General features: G+C 41.3%; 1 protein-coding gene across 1 annotated transcript in view; it reads right to left on the reverse strand.

Annotated features, from left to right (window-relative positions):
* LOC125238657 overlaps positions 1-22637 on the reverse strand; it is an 87753-nt gene that overhangs the window by 62438 nt on the left and 2678 nt on the right. The window lies entirely within an intron of this gene.

Consider the following 22637-nt stretch of genomic DNA (forward strand, 5'->3'; position numbering starts at 1 on the left):
ACGACGTTTCATAACAGAGTTCCTATGATCACCTTTCTGCTTCATCATCAGATTAGCTCCATGATACCATAATATTACATTGTCACTTGATTTACATATGTGTGCAAAATTTCAGCTCAATCGGAAACCAGAAAGTGGGTCAAATTTAGCTTCTACGTTTTGACTCAAACTAACATACCTAGTAACAAGGCAAGTTGAATAAAAGCTTGTATAAAGGCTTCTGATACTAGATTTGCAATAAGTTTACTTGTCATAATTTAAGAACAAATGAGACAGACATATCCAATGAAAAGTCTACACCGTTTTAGTGAACTGTCAAATCACCTCATACAATTTACGGCTGTAAGGCAACCAGGTAGGGTTTGTTATTGCACTTTAATTACATATTAATGATTTCTAGCCCGTAAGATATATATTTGCTTTAACAATGGATAGATATTTATGCGGGTGAGAGTGTAATTTAGGTTTTTATAAGGAATCAAATATTTTTAAGCGACCCGATCAGATATTTATGCGGATAAGGACTCTCCCACATCTACCGTCTTGCGATCGTAGTGTCGGGCCAACTGTATGGCTAAGCCGCGCTGACGCGGCGTCTTTTTCCATACAGTTGGCCCGAAACTACGCTCGCGAGACGCTAGAAAGAGAGACGATGTTTTTGCCGGTCACGGAGCATCACAAATTTTTGCCGGGAACATGTCGTCATATACCTACTTATGGCCCCCTATAGAAAATCAGATATTTTTGCACGGCCGTTCATAGACATTTATGCTGGTCACCAGCTGGTATTCCATGAATATTTGGTCTAGTTGAGTGGAGAAGTACCATTCAAAACAAGCGCTTTCTAAACAACGATGTATTTTCGTACTTTATAATTATTATTGTTTTCAACTTACGATTACGTGTTCGCGGTATGCACAGAGTAAATCTTTAATGAAATTGAGACATTTTTTTATATATACAATTAAATTTGAACCAGAAGCACTATACCTATACCCGTTCGCATTCCCCTTTTTTCTATTCTAAGTAAGAATCGATTAATAAGTATCTGAATATGTATGGATAAATTAAATTGTAATTGTTTACATACAACCTGTGAAGTTTGGTTGACAACATTTGACGTAGGTGCTGTCATATATATTTTTAAAATGACGTACTGTTAATACCAGCGTAATGAAAATGTATTCCAATGAGTAAAAGAAAACATGAAACTTTTTTCAATTTAACCGAACTAGAATGAAATCATTTATACTCATTCGGTTGTGTTCGTTATTTTCTTTAATAATGTGATATATTTTTATTTATTTTTTATGCACAAGCCATGCACCTTTAAACTTTAAATGAGATTGGATCTCCACCTGACATATTTGATTTACCCTATTTATTTTGAGCACAGTTTTACACTGGTATGGTTTTTCGTGTACGTACACTATTTTCTGTCAAAATATTTGTCAAATTTAATTGTCAACGCGGAGCGACCGGCGACACGTCTGCCTCCGATGAGCCGCTCACGGCATCTAATCGAAAGGAGAATTCTGACAGCAATGGCGAATGTATGGAAATTTTACGATAGTTTAAATTTAAGGTAAAATTTCTTTGTTGCCTTTGAGAGGAAAAATATAAAAAACGTCAAAACTTCTAGTCCATTTATCTGGCTTTTAGAATCACTTAATGTTATAACTAAAGTATTGAATTTTTTTAACAAAGTTTACTAAACGGCAACATACGTTTTTCTCATTTTAGGTCAACTTTGCGTGGGTTTATTTATTATACCTTTAATAATTAGAGATTCTGAATAGTCAAAAGTTGTAGACACACTCTTTAAGATAATAACTACATTTATTTTATTTCATTTAATTTAGAAATGTGAGCAGCATTTGTTAAACGCCGAATGCACTTTTCGAGGATTTCGTACGACCCCCTCTTAACAGACAGATGAAAGCAAAAGCCTGTGCCTTGCACCACGCATATCGCACGAATAGCAATTTACCAGTAGACTGCGGGCCGAGTAAATTGTTTAGACCTTCCATTATTTCCATTACGGCAAAAACAGCCATCATGGGTTTGTTGCTTTGAGTAAAGTTACATTTTAGGAACTAACACTATAAATAAATAAATAAAATATTATAGGATATTCTTACACAGATTGACTGAGGGCACTGAGGCCCACGGTAAGCTCAAGAAGGCTTGTGTTGTGGGTACTCAGACAACGATATAATATATAAATACTCAGGTATATACATAGAAAACATCCATGACTCAGGAACAAATATCTGTGCTCATCACACAAATAAATGCCGTTACCAGGATTTGAACCCGGGACCGCGGCGTAGCAGGCAGGGTCACTACCGACTGCGCCAGACCGGTCGTCATCGACCCGACACTATGAATGCTACTTGGCATTTTTAGAATTTGGGACCCCCCATTTAGCGTAAGTTGTTAACAAAAATTAACTAAAAAAAAAAATATCTGTTTATTTCTAAGAAACGTACATGCATTTATGAACTTAACTGCTAATCTTAAATTGAAAAGATTATTTGAGTTAAGGAGTCTAGGTACATATGAATTGTTATTTATTTTATTTTATTTTGACGACCGGTCTGGCGCAGTCGGTAGTGACCCTGCCTGCTGTGCCGCGGTCCCGGGTTCCAATCCCGGTAAGGGCATTTATTTGTGTGATGAGCACAGGCCCCGTAGCCGAATGGCATTTCTCCGACGCCAAACGAAAGCGATACGCCGCTGGCTCTGTCGCGCCAATACGCAAGCGCGATAGAGATAGATATCTACTAGCGCTTCGTTTCGTGAGCGTTTCGTGAGCGATTGTGCCATTCGGCTAGCCACCCAGATATTTGTTCCTGAGTCATGGATGTTTTCTATGTATATAAGTATTTGTATATTATATATATCGTTGTCTGAGTACCCACAACATAAGCCTTCTTGAGCTTACCGTGGGGCTCAGTCAATCTGTGTAAGAATGTCCTATGATATTTATTTATTTATTATTTATTTATACATTATTAAGTTTTTTCGTTTCAACTCACTGTCAGTTTTGTGACGATAATTAAGCATGAAATTTCTATAAAAATATTGTTTTTGTGTTAATTACATAAACTTTGAGCGATAATCTACATTAAGAATGTGAAAAAAGTAAAGTTTTAGACAGATTTTAAGCTTAATAATTGTCGTCACAAAACTGACAGCGAGTTAATTTTTGTTAACAACTTATGCTAATTGGGGGGGCCAAAATTCTGAAAATGCCCTACTACCTTTTTAGCAAACAAATATTGTACAGTAAAAGTAGTTGCACTCACTTAAGTTACCTCACTTCTCATTCTTACTTTTTTTTCATCGTTTATTACCCTACACCAGAACACGGTGTATGGAAATGCCATTTTTTCCCGTTGTCAAGGAATGCCAAATGGAAAAGTCCACAAATGATACTTACCTATGAAAAATGTACAATACCTACTACCTTCATAGGTAATATTATAATAAAAAATAAAAATTACCAAATTTGTAATAAAAGTACATATTATGTTTCTGTCGTTTCCGTAATATACTTTTAAAAACCATTAACAATCGCTAACAAACAAAATAGTACATTACGATACAAGTGCGTAAAAAAGGAAGTTCGAAACGAGTGGCGATAAATTAAAACACGACCGAAGGGAGTGTTTTAAATCAACACGAGTTACGAATTTCCTTTTCGCGCGTGTATCGTACGACGTTTTTCAGTACAGATGACCTACCGTCGTTTCGAACTTCCTTTTTTACGCACTTGTATCGTAATGTACTATTACATAATCATAAGAACCAAATTCGTTCATAATGGTACTTCCACACTTCGTCACTTCAAAATCTCTGCAGAGTTAGGCTAGACGGATTCTAAATGAGTTATCACAAGCGCCGTGATGCGTGATGGTCTTAACAGAGGTTATAGTGATCTCATACAATGACGTCATTACAATAACTATGGCCACTAATGTAAAATACCCTATAATGGACGGTGATGCCATTATGGACAAAAAAAAAACACAAATCCTTAAAAATTAGTATCTAAAATTAGTTTCTAAAAACTGACAGCAATGTACCGTAAACTAGAGTTGTAGAGCTGTTTCATTTGGAAGTTTCAATTAATTCGGTTATTTCTGAAGGATGGCGACAAGATAAAATTCACCAGTTTACTGAAAAAAATATAAATACTAATTCTTAGTAATGTTGCTAAGAGAGTTGAGTTCATGTATAAAATAATAAAAAAATAATACTCGGTGTAAATTTGAATGAGTTTTACTTATTGCATTAAGCATGAGATAAGGTATAAAACATACTAGTTTGTTGCTCCAAAAATATAGAGAAATAGCGTTATTTTGCGAGTGTCCATTACTGGAACCGAAAAACTGCGTACCTCCTATGATGGACAAGGAACAATTTACAAAACCAAAATTTACAAGAAACAGTCCTATGTTAAAATAACCCAAACTAATTTTATTTATGGTGTATAAAATTGACTCATTGAATATCAGTTGGCTTTAAAAGTGAAATTTTAAACTTATTTCTCTGTCCATAATGGGGGATCCATTACTGGAGAACTGCCGTCAAGAAACCAATAGGAGTATCTATTCTGCAATACGCTTGAAATGTAAAAGAAGGATAGGACATTCAAGATTTAACACGCTTAGCGGTAGAATTTTTACATTTATCAGTGAAATATATTAAAACCTCATTGCGTAAAATTGTGGTTACTAGGCAACAATGTTTATATGTCAATTAGACTTCTGAAAATTTTAGATTCAATATACGTTGTACATTGCTTTTTGAGATTCTTTTCGTTAATATAGATATACATATTTAATTACTTCCATATAGTCAGTAGTCACCATTAAGCTTCCAAAAGTATTAATATATAGTGCGACTCCCAACTTTAAAAGGTGATGTGCCCAGAGTAATAATGGATAATTTAATGACTACAAAATTGTTGATCGGCAACCTAGAAGGAAAAACAAATTGGTCAACGTGGAAATATAAGATATGTATCGCCTTAAGAAGCATTCCAAATGCGTTGGATGTTGTTGAAGGCAAATTAGCGAAACCCGCTCAAGTAGAGGGAGCAGAGGCCGCAGCGGCAGCAGGAGCAGGAGACCAGCTTGCTACCTACACCAAGGCTGACTGCAGTGCTCTGCTTCTCCTAACAAGCAACATGACAGATGAAACACTTCAAAAGGTCATGCGGTACAACACTGCTCGAGAAGTCTGGTTAGAACTCCATAGATTGTTTGACGGAACTAACGAAGACAAAAGCTATAATCTATGCATGAGCTTCTTTGGATTCAAAAGGAGTCCAGAAGATGACATAGCGACTCACATGAGTAAATTGAAGAATATGTGGTCCGAACTTAATCAAGACTTGAAAAAAGATGATAAAGAGTTACCCGAACTATTATTGATCTGCAAAATTCTTGATACACTAAGTGAGGAATATTCTACTTTTAAAAGTAGCTGGCTTTTAGTTCCGAAAGCAGATAGAACAATAGAGAGTTTGACAAATCATCTTTGTGCTTACGAAAGATCAATCAAGGGTCCTGTGCCTGATCAAGAAGCATTAGTTACTCACTCAAATGATGTTCGAGTAATCGATAAGAAAAACAAAGATAAAAAGATTAAATGCAATTACTGTTCTAAAATCGGTCATCGTGTCAAGAACTGTCAAAAGTGGATACGAGATGGCAAACCTCCGAAGAACATAAATGCACAGAAGGGTGAAAGTACGCCATCAACTTCCCAAGCGTCAGTAGTTAATATGACAGTAATGCTGGTGCAGGAAGAAGTCTTAGTCGTCGAGCATGACAAGGACAATTGGTACGTAGATAATGGTGCCACTAGCCATATAACAAATAGAAGCGACTTGTTTACAACTTTCAATAATTTTGATGACAGGCATACCTTTACAACAGCCAATGGTCATGTTTTACAAGCCAAAGGAAAAGGATCGGTAGTCTTAGAAACGAATGTTAATGAAAAAGTCTCAACTATTACTTTAGAAGATGTATGGTATGTTCCAGGTATCCAGAAAAATCTATTCTCGGTCCTAGCAGCTCACGATAAGAATCCCGATAGCAAGTTTATATCTACAACTCAAAATTGCAGTATATCTATAAATGGAAATGTCAAGGTTATCGGAAGACGAAACAAATTTGGTGGTCTCTATAAATTAGATGTCCAGAATGTCATACCAAAGAAGATGGTAGCCTGTCTGACAACAGAGACTCAACTTTACCATGAGAGATTTGCCCACCAGAATAAGCGGCATATTAGAGCGTTTGTGAAACGAGAGTTAGGGATAGAGCTTCCCATTGATGATTCATTATGTGAAAGCTGCATCTTTAGTAAATCGCACAAGCTAAAATTCGGTACGAGAAGTAGAGCATCACATCCAGGTGAGCTAATTCATAGTGACGTGTGTGGACCATTTCCCAACTCTATCACAGATTTACGATATTTCGTACTATTTCGTGACGATTACTCTGGATATCGTATGATTTACTTTATGAAAGCCAAGTCTGAAGTAAAACAAAAACTAGAACAAATGATTTTAGAAGCTCACAATCAAGGTCACCCAATAAAGACACTTTTGAGTGACAATGGAGGCGAATATGACAATAAAGATGTCAGAGATATTCTTGCAAAGAATGGAATCAAACAGAGGCTGACAATGCCATACACGCCGGAGCAAAGCGGTTGTTGCGAACGTGATCATCGCACGTTAGTCGAAGCAGCAAGAACGATCATGTATAGCGGCGAAGGCTTTCCTCAAGCGCTTTGGGCAGAGATTGTTAACACGGTAACATACGTCATTAATAGAACAGGTCCCTCCAGAGTGGAGAATAAGTCACCGTTTGAACTATGGAATGGCAAGAAACCAAAGATATCGCATTTAAAGATAATTGGCAGCACGTGTTATGCTCACATTCCCAAGCAAAAGAGACAGAAACTTTCGAAGAAAGCGCTTAAAGGAAGACTTGTCGGATACGATAATGATGACGGTTATCGTATATGGGCGGCAATAGAAAATGACAAATATAGACTTATACGATCTCGCGATGTCATATTTGACGAAAAGCCGCTCAACAGACAAAACTACTCTGAGATTAAAGTGCCCCATAAATCTAGAGATTCGAAAAAGAATGAACTGGAAATAAAAATTGTCTCACCAGAAATTCGTCCAGCATTCAAGTTTGGTGTGCCAGTACCAAACGACTCGCCAATATATCCCCAAGAAAATACATCGCCGTTCGAATTTAGGGAGGAAAATCAAGTCGAAGACACAATACATGTCGGTGAAATGCCATTTCGAGTCGATGAAAGACAAGAAGTCGAAGATTCATCATTCTCTGAGGAAAGATCAGAAGGTTTAGCGGAGGTGACTAATCCAATCGCGTCTGAGTCAGTTCCTATCGAAGAAGAGGCATTCTCTGAGGAAAGATTAGAAGGTTTAGCAGAGGAGACTAATCCAATCGCGTCTGAGTCAGTTCCTATCGAAGAACAGGAAGAACCATTCTTTGACACCGAACATTCCTTACAGCCCAAATACGACTTAAGACCAAGATCGACCCTTCGACCTCCAAAGAAATTCGACGACTATGTATGTAATGTTGATACCCTTACAGATCCTCAGTCCTACAAGGAGGCTATGAAGAGCCCTCTAAGAGGAAAATGGGAGGACGCTATGAAAAGAGAGCTAGCATCTTTAAAAGAGAACGACGTGTGGACACTTAGTGAACTGCCACCAAATAGAAAGGCACTCTCATCAAAATGGGTATATAGAATCAAGAGAAATCCTGATGGCTCTATAGATAAATTTAAAGCACGACTTGTAGTAAAGGGCTTTAAACAGCGAAAAGGAATTGATTATGACCAAACTTTCAGTCCCGTTGCAAGGATGGCAACAATAAGAGCGCTTATAAGCGTTGCAGCTAAGGAAAGGCTGGTACTTACGCAATTTGACGTCTCAACAGCATTCCTATATGGAAGACTTCAAGAAGACATATATATGGAACAGCCAGAAGGTTTTAATGATGGCAGCTCCAACAAAGTCTTAAAGTTAAAGCGCAGTCTATATGGACTTAAACAAGCACCACGCTGTTGGAACTCATGCTTCGCTGAAATCCTTTTAGACTTAGGCTTTACACAGAGTGATGCAGATAGTTGTTTGTTTACTAAGAAGACAAATGGAAAGAAGCTTCTCATAACCTTGTATGTGGATGATGGACTAGTTGCTGCTACTGATGCAGAAGTTACCAAAGATTTTTTGAATGATTTGCAAAAAAGGTTCAAGATAACGACAAAGCCTGCATCCTACTACTTAGGATTAGAAATAACACAAGAAGAAGATGGATCTGTCGGAATAAAGCAAGAATCTTATACAAAAAAGATTCTGGAAAGATTCCATATGAGTGACTGTAACCCTATTTCAACTCCCATTCAAAAGGAATCAGTGTCACAGACTAGTGAAAAAGGGAAAGTCGCACAACGCGAAAAGAATTTTCCATACAGAGAAGCAGTAGGTGCTCTGACGTACCTGATGGTTGGAACACGTCCAGATATTGCTTATGCTGTCGGTATTGCATCTAGAAAGCTTGAGAACCCCGACGATTCGGATTGGCTCATGGTCAAAAATATTTTTAGATACTTGAAGGGAACAACCAGCTTTGGTATAAAATACAAATTAGACCATCCCGAAGGCTTTATTGTTGGATACAGTGACGCTGACCACGGGGGAGATCAAACAACAGGAAGATCGACCACTGGTGTCACCTGTTTATACTCGGGAGGAGCTGTCTCGTGGCTGAGCCAAAGACAACCATCAGTTTCAATCTCTACCACTGAAGCCGAGATCGTTGCCGCAAGTGAAGCCACAAAAGAATTAATCTGGCTTCAGAGAGTATTTAATATGCTGACTCAGCTTAAAGAAGTGCCAATTCTCTTCGTTGATAATGAATCAGCAATTCGACTTGCTCACAATCCTGAATTCCATAAGAGAACGAAACATATACAAATTAGGCACTTCTTCGTGAGAGAAAAAGTCCTTGAAGGATTAATAACCGTGGAAAGGATAACCACAACAGATCAATTGGCAGACATGTTTACTAAACCAATGCCAAGACCGAGGCTCAATGAACTGAGAAAAAGAATCGGCTTGACACACATTGTTGAGGGAAAGTATTAAAACCTCATTGGGTAAAATTGTGGTTACTAGGCAACAATGTTTATATGTCAATTAGACTTCTGAAAATTTTAGATTCAATATACGTTGTACATTGCTTTTTGAGATTCTTTTCGTTAATATAGATATACATATTTAATTACTTCCATATAGTCAGTAGTCACCATTAAGCTTCCAAAAGTATTAATATATAGTGCGACTCCCAACTTTCAAAAAATATCTAAAACATGTGAAATTTTTCCTTAAAGTGTCCATGATTGGGTCCGTTACCTTATACTATACGAGTAATAAAGCGTCTGGATTGAAACTTATTAATTAATAGTTATTTGTTTTACAAGAGGATAAAGTTGTTGTTTAATCGCACGTGCTATGCCAAAGATTCCGATATTGCATGGGTACCCTCACAGCACTCAAGATTTCACATTCTCAATCAATAGCTAGCTAAAGTATCAACATTGCCCCCTTGTAGAACAAAATAACTTTTTTTTTTTAATAGGACATTCTTACACAGATTGACTGAGGCCCACGGTAAGCTCAAGAAGGCTTGTGTTGTGGGTACTCAGACAACGATATATATAATATATAAATACTTATATACATAGAAAACATCCATGACTCAGGAACAAATATCTGTGCTCATCACACAAATAAATGCCCTTACCGGGATTCGAACCCGGGACCGCGGCGCAGCAGGCAGGGTCACTACCGACTGCGTCAGACCGGTCGTAGTATTAATTTCCTGGGGACCTATTTCTGCACGTCGACCACTTGGTTTCTTGGATTTATTTCAATATTATTATCTCCACTACTAGCCTAATATGATAACTAAGCTAACCACAAAATTAAAATTTTGAAAAAACCCCCGACCGCGACATAGTGGACCTATTTTCATGAAACATAGCTAAGAACACTCCCGACTGACTCAGCTTTCAAACAAAAAAAAAAACTAAATCGAAATCGGTTCATCCGTTCGGGAGCTACGATGTCACAGACAGACACACACAAAGACAGACAGACAGACAGACAGACACGTCAAATTTATAACACCCCGTCGTTTTTGCGTCGGGGTTTAAAAATTGAAGACGACTGGTCAATATCAATACCACCAGGTTCATAATGTCTACAGTTTGATATTCAATAACCACAAAATTAAAATTTTGAAAACCCCCCACCGCGACATAGTAGACCGATTTTCATGAAACATAGCTAAGAACACTCCCGACTAACTCAGCTTTCAGAAAAAAAAACTAAATCGAAATCGGTTCATCCGTTCGGGAGCTACGATGCCACAGACAGACACACACACAGACAGACAGACAAACAGACAGACAGACAGACGGACACGTCAAACTTATAACACCCCTTCGTTTTTGCGTCGGGGGTTAAAAATAGCATATCGTCGTTTTTCACACACTTTTGAATGGCGAAATCGTGCATTATCGTGAATTTTAAAAATTGGCCCCTTGAATCCTGAAAGCATTTATAAATAAATAAATATTGCGGACACCTTACACAGATCAACTTAGCCCCAAACTAAGCAAAGCTTGTACTATGGGTACTAAGCGACGATATACATGCTTAAATAGATAAATACATACTTATATACCAACATAGAAAAAACCCATGACTCAGGAACAAATATCTGTGCTCATCACACAAATAAATGCCCTTACCGGGATTCGAACCCAGGACCGCGGCTTAGCAGGCAGGGTCACTACCGACTGAGCCAGACCAGTCGGTCGTATTATTTGTTTTGATACTCAATAAAAAGTACAAAATAAATTTTAGAATAGGTATTAAGTACAAAATTTGTACACGAGGACTGAGAATTTCACCAGTTTTAACTTCGCGGTTGAAGGACCGCCAAAACATTATATTGTTTAATTTAACACAATTAAATAAAACAAAAGGACAGACGGGCGTGACCTTAGTTTGGTCATCCTTTTTATTATAAATTACGTATCATATGGAGTTTAATTATTTAGATATTTAGAATAAATTTAAAACTATATTTAAAAAAAAAGTTGGGAAAAAAGGTAAAAATAATGTTAATTAATCGCGTTCGACCTGTGTGTGACTTTAAATATGTGTACAAAGCGCGAAAACTTAAAGTGTTAAATTTAAAACGGTTACCTATCAAAAAGTCGAAAATTGTAATGTCGAAAGTTAATAGCCCGAAAACGCTTCCCATTTTATTAATTGCCCTAAGTTTTGTTTGCCCGAAAGTACTTTTCCCCTATTATTATTTTCCCCTATTATTATTTTCCCCATTCTTATTTCGCTGTAATTTTGTTTCGCTTATGATTCGAATCAACACTTATTAAAATGCCTAAGAATCATTTGACAACTACTTTTTGTCGCGTAAAGTTTTTAATTCGAAATATTATTTAGCCGCTATATCAAAACTTCGAAATTCGAATTAAAACTTGTTAAAATTCCTAAGTATCATTTGACAGCTATTTTGTATGGAGTATAGTTTTATAATTCGCCGCTATATCAAAAGTTCAGTAAATCCTTAATTTTCTAACAAAAGTTTGTTGCCGACCCTCACGGTCGCAGTTCTACTTGACTTAAGAATCCTTGCCATAAGGGTTTATGGCAAAGGTTTGTTTTGCAGTTTTGCAGTTCTAACCTAACCTAACCCACTTTTCTAGCACAAGTTTGTTTCTATATGGTCGCAGTTCTAACCTAACCTAACCCACTTTTCTAGCACAAGTTTATTTCTGTATGGTCGCAGTTCTAACCTAACCTAACCCAATTTTCTAGCACAAGTTTGTTTCTGTATGGTCGCAGTTCTAACCTAACCTAACCCACTTTTCTAGCACAAGTTTGTTTCTGTATGGTCGCAGTTCTAACCTAACCTAACCCACTTTTCTAGCACAAATTTGTTTCTGTATGGTCGCAGTTCTAACCTTTTTTTTTTTTTTTTTTTGTTTAGGGGGGGGAAAATGCAATTTCGCATACCACTTGGGTGCGGGGACGGACCCAAGTGGTTATGTGGGACTCCTTGTTAAGGGCTAATGAGGCCTCAAGTCTACCCACTAAACGACCCCCCCATCTGCCGCCATTGTGCTGTAGCGGTGGGCTGCAGGAACACTTGCGCTTTTCGTCTACAGTACCACCAGCACCAGTCCGCAGTGCAGAGCACCACCTCCGGAGGCCCTTCATGACCTCGTTTTATGTAGAACCGTACTCGGTACGGTTGACCTCTCAGGGACCGCGTGTGCAATGGATGGCAGGCGTCCCCGTGCCTGTCATCCTGCGATCAACCTACGGAGGCAGGCGGCGGTCGTGTGCGACCCGTCTGCGTCGAGCACGCTTGCGGCGCCGTTGGTCGGCCATTGGGGCGATCTCTCTAGCGCGTTCCGCCATTTCCTTTTGCTGTATGACGTCTTCGCAAAAGGTCTGTATTGTATGCCACGATCTTTCACTGTCTACCATGGATTTGACCACGGCAGGCAGCGATAGATCCGGCCCCACTATGGCAATTACGTCAGCACGCTCTGGTCCCCACACTGGGCACTCCTCCAGCGTGTGCTGTGCGGTATCAACTGCCGCGCCGCATTCGTGGCATTCCTCCGTTGGCTCTCTGCCAGCAATCTTGTGAAGATAGCTCCCGAAGGAACCGTGCCCCGAGAGAATCTGCACAAGCCGGAAAGTGAGAGCGCCATGTGGTCGTTCTAGCCATAGGGACATGACTGGACGAATCGCCTCAATTGTCCGGACGCCCGCACTTGGTCGTTCGAGCCGGTCCACCCACTCATTTAATGCCTCACGAGAGAGTTCATTATGTTTGGCTTCGATCTCACGTGGCGCTGGCCAGAAATCCCGAGCCCGCGCCTCCTCACGCCAAAAGAAAACGGACGCAAGGGCTCTCGCGTCCAAGTCCCATGGCAGGGATCCAGCCAGCACGCATGCAGCCTCTCCGGATATTGTCCTATAGCCCCGCACAGATCTTATTGCCATCACCCGTTGCGCTTGACGCAGTTGGGTGACGTTCTTGCTACTAAGACCACCAGCCCACACTGGAGCTCCGTACAGGGCTATGGAACGCACAACTCCTGTGTATAGGCGCCGGCATGACGCTTTTGGCCCCCCAATATTTGGGAGTAGGCGCCCGAGTGCAGCAGCTGCGCTCAATAGCTTCGGTGTCAGCCGGTCAAAATGGGCCTGAAAGGACCAGCGGCTGTCTAGCATGATACCCAGATACCGCATCGAGGGTTTGACTGCGATCTGGACACCCCCCACAACTATATGAGCCCCAGCCTGGGGCGCCTTCCTAGGCCCGTGAAAACATATTGCCTCTGACTTATTCAACGCGACCTCTAAACCTAAACGTCGTATTTTTCCTACTGTATGGGCCACGGCCGCCGTTGCAAGAATAGCAGCGTCTCTAAATGTTTTTCCGCGCGCTGTTACAAGGGTATCATCCGCGTAGCATACTAGGTTGACCCCGCGCAGAAGGGCTCCCCGTAGAACCCAATCATACCCAATGTTCCACAGGAGTGGTCCCAACACCGACCCCTGTGGAACACCGCACACCATTTCCCATCGTCCCCACTCATGCTGCCCGGGGAAGGCCACAAAACGCCGCAGCAAGTAGGCCTTCACTATTTGGCTAAGATGGTGAGGCACTTGATGGTACAAGAGCGCTTCGTGTATGCAATCCCAGGGGAGTGTATTAAAGGCATTAGCAATATCTAACGACACTGCCAAGATGACCTCGCCCTGAGACACTGCATCGTCCGCTAGTTTTTTCACCCGCAGGATCGCATGTACTGTTGAGCGACCTCTGCGGAATCCAAATTGGCAATTGTCCAGATCCGGACCTTTTGTCATTAAATGCTTGATAAGACGGGTAGCGATAATCCGCTCAAAAAGCTTTCCCACCTCATCAAGCAGCACTATGGGCCGGTAGGCTGACGGTGAATCCGCAGGACGACCCTCTTTCCTCAGAAGAACCAACCGACCGATTTTCCAAGAGTCAGGAAATTGGCCCTGCTCGAGACATGCACTGAAAAACCGGCGTAACCTTGGCTCTAGGGCCTCCATAGCTAACACCCAGGCTCGACCAGGGATTCCGTCTAATCCAGGTGCCGTATTTTTGGCCCTTAGCCTCAAAACTGCCGCTCCCAGCTCACCCTCGGTGACAGGAGGTGTCTCGGCTTCTGCTTCTCGTTGCCTTTCAGCTGCCCTAGGTAGTGCCATAGGCGGTGGATTTTGCAGGGGCCTGTGAGGAAAAAGGGCCGCAACTACATCATCTAACAGTTCAGGTTGAAGACTCTGCGTCAGCGGAGGAGCCCAAGGTCGAAGCTTTTGCCTAACGAGTTTGTACGGCCTCCCCCATGGATCTTTATTCAGAGACTCCAGAAACTCCTCTCGTGACCGGTCAATGGCTTGCCCTATTGCGACTTTTAGTGCCTCTTTTGCCTCCTTATATTTAGTGTATAGGGCTACTTCTGTCACTTCGTCTCGATGCTGCCGCCTTCGTTGTCGCGTGTACTGGCGTCTCGCGAGCACACACTGTTCGCGTAACAGCGCAAGATCTGGAGACCACCAGTACACCGAGCGTCGAGAAGAAAAGGCTTTGGAACGAGGCATGGAAACGTCGCAGATCTCCGTCATACAGCTGCGGAACCATTCTGCTTCGGCCTCGATATCGGTCACCACTTCCGGTTCCGGCGTCCATGAGCGTACCATTGCCGCCAATTCTAGGGCTTCTCGATCAAGTTTCTTGATCACCCAACGTGGACCGTTTTCAACTGGATCATTCCGCCTTGGGAGAAAGAGCCTTGGGAGTCCAGAGACCCCAAATCGGATATAACGATGATCTGACAAGGTCTCGACATCCACCAAAACTTCCCATGCCTGAACCCGGTATAATAGGGCAGCGCTCGCAAACGTGACATCGACGATGGAGCCGCCCTGTTGCCGCACACATGTGTTTGCTGTTCCCTTATTCATGACAGCCAGATTGGCAGTAATTGCCCACTCTAAAAGAGCACGTCCCCTCGGATCCGTCACTGGGCAACCCCACGCCGCATTCTTTGCATTAAAATCGCCGGCTACGATGACGGGCAAAGGATACAGCTGGCCAACAAGAGCACCGACGTCAACAAGAAAGCTCTCAAATTCTGCGAGTGTTTTATTTGGGGAGAAGTATGCCCCAACTACTGCCAAATCCCCGCAAACCACCGCAACACAGCCGTGTCCTTTTGTTACGCTTTTAAATGGGTTGGAGCCGGCAGCGCTCCGCGTAGCTATGGCCACGGTTCCGTCCAGGTCCCCGGCCCAGTCATCTCTGTCAGGCACATAATAGGGCTCTGCTACTACAGCAATGTGTATCGACCACTGTGCCATGCTTTGATGGAGGAGGTCCTGAGCCTTAGCAGCGTGGTTGAGGTTCCCCTGTAAAAATTCAATGGTCGCCATTTAATCGACGGCCATTGTTTGTGCCTCCTCTGTCACGACCACGGTGGGTGACACGACCGACTGCGAGAGGGCCCGAGGGTTACCTGAAGCATTGGTCTTCTTCAATTTCCCGGCATTTTTAAGGGTAGTACACGCCTTGCTGCCTATTCTGTGTTCTGACGGCTTGCTAGCTGCCGCGCACTCCGCACAGTGTGGCGCGGCAGTGCAATTAGCCGCTTTGTGACCCTCTTTGCCGCACTGAAAGCAGCTTTCAGACCGGTCCGTTTCCGCTGTGCACTGCGCCCTTACGTGCCCATTTCTTAGGCACCGGAAGCATCGTAAAGGCCTCTTCTCTAGTAGCTTTACCTGAGCCGAGACCCATCCTACCAGTAGGCGACCCCCAGCTACCACTTTTTTAGCCGCCACTATCGGGCATTGAACCCACACTGTACCAAGTCCTGAGAATCCCTGGCGTATTTCTCCGGCCTTCACCGTATCAATAGTACAACCTCCGGTTCGTGCCACCGCCGCTACCACTTCTTCTGAGGTAACCGAATCGTCCAGGCCAGTGACGCGAATGTCCACGGTTTTTGTTGGCCTTGATACCCGTATCTTTTCACCGTCGATCTGTTGTCTTATTGCGTCAGCTAGCTTATCCGCTTTTTCGCTACTAGATGCTCCAGGTATCTCAAGAACACACGCTCCGGTAGCCGCCCGCCTGAAACGCAGTCCACCAGGAATATCTATATCCGCCAGTTGGACTTTGGTCTTAGCCTCGGCAATCACGTCTTTGTATGTGATGCCTTTTTCTACTGCTTCCGGTTGTAGAGTCAACACCACAGCCGCTGATCGCGGGGCTTTAAGCTTTTGGGCTTTCGCCTTTTCTGTTAACTGCACTGGGGCAGCACGATCAGTCTTTCGCTTATTCCCCTTGCTTGCTACTACGTTCCAGCCCTCTTTCATAGTGGCAGGGGCAGGTGGCAGGGAGCGAGGTATGGGCGTCAGCGTTAATGGTTGGTTCTGAGTCCCACCTTTATTCTTTGTAGCCTTTTTTGTGGCCTTCTTTTTAACTCCAGGAGCTGGAGCGGACTGTGGCTTTTTAGTGGCATCTATTACTATTTTACCACTGGTTCCAGCAGTCACTCTCACCGCAGCAGAAGCCGTGGACACTGCAACCTGCTTCTTCTTGTCTGTTGCCAATGCTGGTCTCAATTGTTTAGCTGGTAGCAGACGACCCTCGGCTTCTAGTCCATCCAGGCGTGCGCTTACAATTTCTCCCACCCGGAGGGCCACTGCACGCATGAATTCGTCGTCCTTGGACGCGGGCGTAAGATCAATCACCGGTTGACTCTTCTGTGACAACGAATTTTCCTTCAAGGCAGGCAGCGCGTCCAGTGTCCCGTCTGGCATATCTGCGTCCTCGCCTGATCCGGAGTGCAGGACCTCCTTTACAGGAGTCTCCGTCTGCTTTGTACGCTCTACTTCTGACTTGAGCTGAGCCAACTCCGCGCGGAGGCTGACCATCTCTGCTTGCAGATGATTATTCGCTGCCTGCAATTGGCGAGTCTCGTCCGAAATTGTGCGCTGGCTTAAATAATCAAAAGCCTTTGCAATGTTAATCGCCGCTTGATTAAGGGCCTTGACGTAGGTTCCCTTCAAATTTTTTGACGTTTTAGCCACGTTCTCAATAATATTTACATGGTCCGCTACTGACCTCGAAAGATCTTCAGCCGATTTCTGACTCAAGTCTTCACTTGCTGCAGGCAACTTTGACAGCTGTCTTGCCTCTTTCGTTTGACGTGCAATCGCCAATTCCGCCTCCGTCCCGAGAGTCTTCCCTTTTGCCTCTTTTAGGGCTCTTTGTGCCGCCGCCAAACCTATATATTCGCCTATCTTTGGCGGACGTCCCCTTGAGCGCTTGGTCTTTTCCTCTTGACCTTCATGCGCTTCTGGCTCAGGGGAGTCAGGTACCTCCCAGTCATCAAAGAAGGGCTGAGATGCCACATCATTAGCTCTTTGCTGCTCAGCTGTGTCGTCATTTGCCCAAAAGCGTCGTATATTAGAACTCGCAGAGCAACTCGAGTTAGACCTGGATCTGACCGTTACCAGAGTGCAATCTGACTTGTCACTCTCGTCCGCAGCTGCGAGCATATCTGCCACGCTTTCCGCCATTTTCTCGGAGCCACTTTCCTTCATCTTCCGGTTGCGCTTCTCCACTTTTGTGCCCTTTATTTTGGGCTTCCCCTCTTCATTTTTATTTTTCAGTTTTTTAAATTCCATATAGTTCCCACGAGTAAAAAAGAATTAAATCGTCCATCCAGAGGATAAGCCTAGCGTATCCCGTTACGAGTGTCGGCCGGTACCCTAACGGGGGAAAGCACTAGTGACTGACTCCACTACAGCCATGCATCCTCTCGCGGTGCTCCGCCGCTTAGGATTAGGGGTGATTTTTATTGAGGTTGTCTTCCTCGCGGCCCAGCCAGTTAAGGCAAGACCCCCGATGTCTGTCCGATGCCGCAAAACATGACTACGACCCCGAGACAAACAGCGGTTGGTCCGGCGTCGACTATATGTCGAGTGCGCTTGGCACATCGCCGCACCCGTTGCAACCACTTCTGGAGCAACCCCCCCTTAAGCAAATTTTGACGGCCCAATAAGACCAATTATTCCGCCAAACTAATAGGTCAACACAGTACTGGAAAGAAATAACCGTGACATCAACAGACCCAAAAAACAGCAAGACTCATAGCAGCCTTGCTGACCGCACCCTCTCGACCGAAAACGGTCCCTCTAAAGAGGTTACCAACCCCCCCCCCCCCCCTGGCCCTATCCAAAAGGACCTCTGCTGAACAGAGGACCTGCGGAAAAACCCCTCACGACAGGACATTAGCAGCTCCGATAACCAATAACTTAGAAACCAAGAAATTACTTACCGTTGCCCCCGGGGCGCACCGTCCATGAACCCTTCCCGTTCCTCCGGATCATTCGGATCAAGAGGAATGAGAAGGGACATGGCACACTAGGAGGTTTCCTGTCCGTAGCACCCCCGCAGTTCTAACCTAACCTAACCCACTTTTCTAGCACAAGTTTGTTTCTGTATGGTCGCAGTTCTAACCTAACCTAACCCACTTTTCTAGCACAAATTTGTTTCTGTATGGTCGCAGTTCTAACCTAACCTAACCCACTTTTCTAGCACAAGTTTGTTTCTGTATGGTCGCAGTTCTAACCTAACCCACTTTTCTAGCAAATGTTTGTTTCCGTGACGTAACCTAACCAATTTTTTTTGTATTTTTTTTTTTAAATGTTATTAGGGAACATGACATTTCGATGTCGCGTTAGCATCGGATTTATGAAAAGGTGGTTAACGAAACGGTTGTCAGATGATAAGATTGGTTATTGAGTTTCTATAAAATGGTATTAGGGAAAATGACATTTCGATGTTACGTAGCATGGGATTTATAAAAAGGTGGTAAACAAATCGGTTGTCAAATGATAAAGTAGGCAATCGTTCTTCTGGATATTGAATTTCGGGAAAACGATAATGTGGGATAGCAAACTAGCGACATATGGAAAGTATGGTAAACAATGTATTTGGATTATAAAAATTCTGTCAACCGTTTTCGGACAAGTGATAATCGGACAAAAGATTTTCGAAACATCGATAGGTTACCATTTAAAACTGAAAAATATCTGCCCTGGGTGAGACTTGAACTCGCGACCTCTGGATCGATACTCCAGCGCTCAGCCAACTGAGCTACCAAGACTTCAACAAAGCCTAGCCAGTGAAATTTTCCACCACTAATAAATCCATACTAATATTATAAATGGGAAAATGTGTGTGTCTGTTTGTTTGTCCGTCTTTCACGGCAAAACGGAGAGACGAATTGACGTGATTTATTAAAGTAAAGATAGTTGAAGGGCTGGAGAGTAACATAGGCTACTTTTTGTCTCTTTCTAACGCGAGCGAAGCCGCGGGCACAAGCTAGTAATGATTAAATATCAAAACAAATAATTGACACAGTGAAAAGTCTCAAGCCTTGATAAAATCTAAATTAAAAATATCAACTCAAATTAAAACTAGGTATTTAATTATTTTTTCACCACACCAACTGGTAAAGGCTTTCTTTGCTATTCGAAAACCGATAGCAAAATTGCATTTTATCAACAAGGGGGCAAAGTAATTTCATACAAATTTTAACTCGATGTCTTAATCTGGCGGCTAGATTTTACCTATAAATGATGATTTTGAATCATAAATATTGAATAAATTAATGGATTTGATTTATTTGGATGTTTTATAGTCAGTATTTTGTTCGTGTTGGTGTGGTGAAAAATGTTGTGTTTCACTTGGTGGCAAAGTTTGTTTAACCTTCGTGCCTTGATACCCTCGCAACGCTCAAGATTCCACTTTTTGAACCACTCGCTACGCTCGCGGTTCAATATTGGAATCTTTCGCTTGCTCAGGTATCAATATTGGCACGTGCGGTTAAACAACTACTTTGCCCCCTTGTAAAACAAATAACTATTTTTGCAATCGTGTTTGAGGACTACTAATTTCGTTTTTTTATCTAGCAAAAAAATTAGCTGAACATATGCGAAACAATTTGTTCTTGCATATGTTTCCGCGTACAATTTAATCGTTTTATTTAATAGTGTATTGTTTTAATTTAATTAATAGGTTAACCTTGCTGTGTTATAACTGTTATAAGTGTATAGGAATTCCCAAAGTAACGTCAGAATAAAAATAATTCTAATACGTCATCGCGTAAAGCTTATTGTCGATGATTGTACTTTTGGGAATTACAAATTTAGTCTAGCTAGGTATCACCTAGATGAATTGGAAGTATATTTGCGTAAGTGTAAAGAAAACGTAACTCGAAAACGAAACTCAACTTGAAAGAATTTCATACTTCTACCACACCTCGGACACTGGCGATCAAATATATGAAAGAGGCGCGTTCCTAGCACACATTCTAAGCTCGTGTACCTACGTGAACGCGTTGCTTGTATGAGTGAAATATGACAGGTCGAGTGTTTGGGCGTTTTTGACAGGCGGTAACTGTGAGGTAACCGAGAGGGGGGGCGGTATTTTCAGCGGGGAGCGGTAGTGGCCATACTGTACGATAGTACTCTTTATTATACTGTGCTTCTACGTTTAAAATGATACACCCCCATTTCAAAAACTTAAACCTGCTGATCCTCCCTTCCCTGTACTATCAGCCGCAAAAGTAGATGGCGAATTTATCAATGAATTCATTCATAATTTCTCCATGCACTTTTGCAGCTGATAGTACATTCTGGAAGTTGCATTATTTGTTAGAAAAAACCTGCATGTATTTAAATTTTGTCAAAATCCTCGCCGCCATCAGTATCTAGAACTTCCAGAACCTAAATTAGAAATATTTAAAACGGACCTTATTACAGAGCCATCAATATCTATAATAAAATCCCCACACACTTAACTGAAAAACTAGACTCAATCTTTATATGTCGACTTAACCCTTAAATGCATGGTGATGTATATATGCATCATATATTTGATGGCCCGTGGCTCGATATGTAGCTATCCAAAATCACATTTACTTATTGCTTAGTTATTATTCATTATTTATTATTATTTAATATACAATTAAATAAAGTAAATAATATAATGATTTACTATTCATCATTTAAGGATTAAGATGAAATGGCGGAAAAGTGTGAAAAAATAACACGATGGCGATTTTTAGTATGTGATTTAGGCAGATTTTTTCGGAGTTAGTAATTAGTTTATGTTTAAACATTTTATCATAAAGGTTTCACAAATAGTATACCTACCTTTTTAATACTAGTAATTATTTTAAGTAAAACGTACCAATTACAATATATTTAAATAAATAAGATTTGGCCTATATAATTCTAACACTGATTTAGTATAAAAATCGATCTTAAATATTTTTTTTATTATTTTTCCCAGAGTCAGAAAACCATTGTCTATCACATATATTGATATCTCGTTAAAAGGAAAATTCATGCATTTAAGGGTTAAATCTATACTGGTGGATAAATGTTACTACAAAATAGCAGTTTTTTTAGATGATGATAACATTGATAACATGTAGTTTATAGTACTTAAAACTTAACATTCTGATCATAATTATTTTCAATTGTTTTAAATAAGCAAACTGTATCATTATTAATGTCCCAGATTTGTAAGTTCACATTTTTGACACATTTGTTTTGAAGTATGTTGCGATGTGGCTAAGACGTATCGTTTGCCAAATCTAACGATTAATTTCGAATTGGTTGAATCGATTAGGCCCAATGTACAAGGAGGTGCTTAAACAAATATACGAGTTCTATCAACTTACTGAAATGTCATTTGAATCGATATGACAGACTCTGCCACAGCACTTATTTAAAAATAAAAATAAATGATAAATGACATAATAAGTAAATCCGGCGTGATAAATTAATATCGTACAATACTCACTAACGAAGATCCGCAAAAATGTAACATGTGTTAGACTATGTTTAAAGTAAGCGAAATATTGTTTTTAAGTACTTGATGTTTTTTAATATTATTACAGGATTTTATTTAAAATTTCATTAGGTTGCGCGAGTTTACGTTTTGTGGACGCTGTCATGTGTCAAAAAGAGGTTCTTACAAATCTGGGACAATAGTATTAGTTAGTACCTAAGTGACACATTTGCACTTTGCTACACCCTTATCAGGGTCCATGTATGTAATACATACATATGTATGTGGTATTTATGCAAATAAATTCTCTATTCTCTATTCACAATTACACAGTGTACACTATGCTACCAAAATTTAGGTTGCTCTAAATTTGCATCTCTATTTCGTCGGTAATAATTCTGTGGGTCTAGTGAAAAAGGGTATAACTCAAATTGACTCGGTGAAAAAGGGCACAAGTCCCACCTCGGACTTGTGACCTTTTTCACCGAGTCAATTTGAGTTATACCCTTTTTCACTAGACCCACAGAATTGTAGGTAAAAATCATC

The sequence above is a fragment of the Leguminivora glycinivorella genome, chromosome 24 (assembly GCF_023078275.1).
Source record: "Leguminivora glycinivorella isolate SPB_JAAS2020 chromosome 24, LegGlyc_1.1, whole genome shotgun sequence".
NCBI lineage: Eukaryota > Metazoa > Arthropoda > Insecta > Lepidoptera > Tortricidae > Leguminivora > Leguminivora glycinivorella.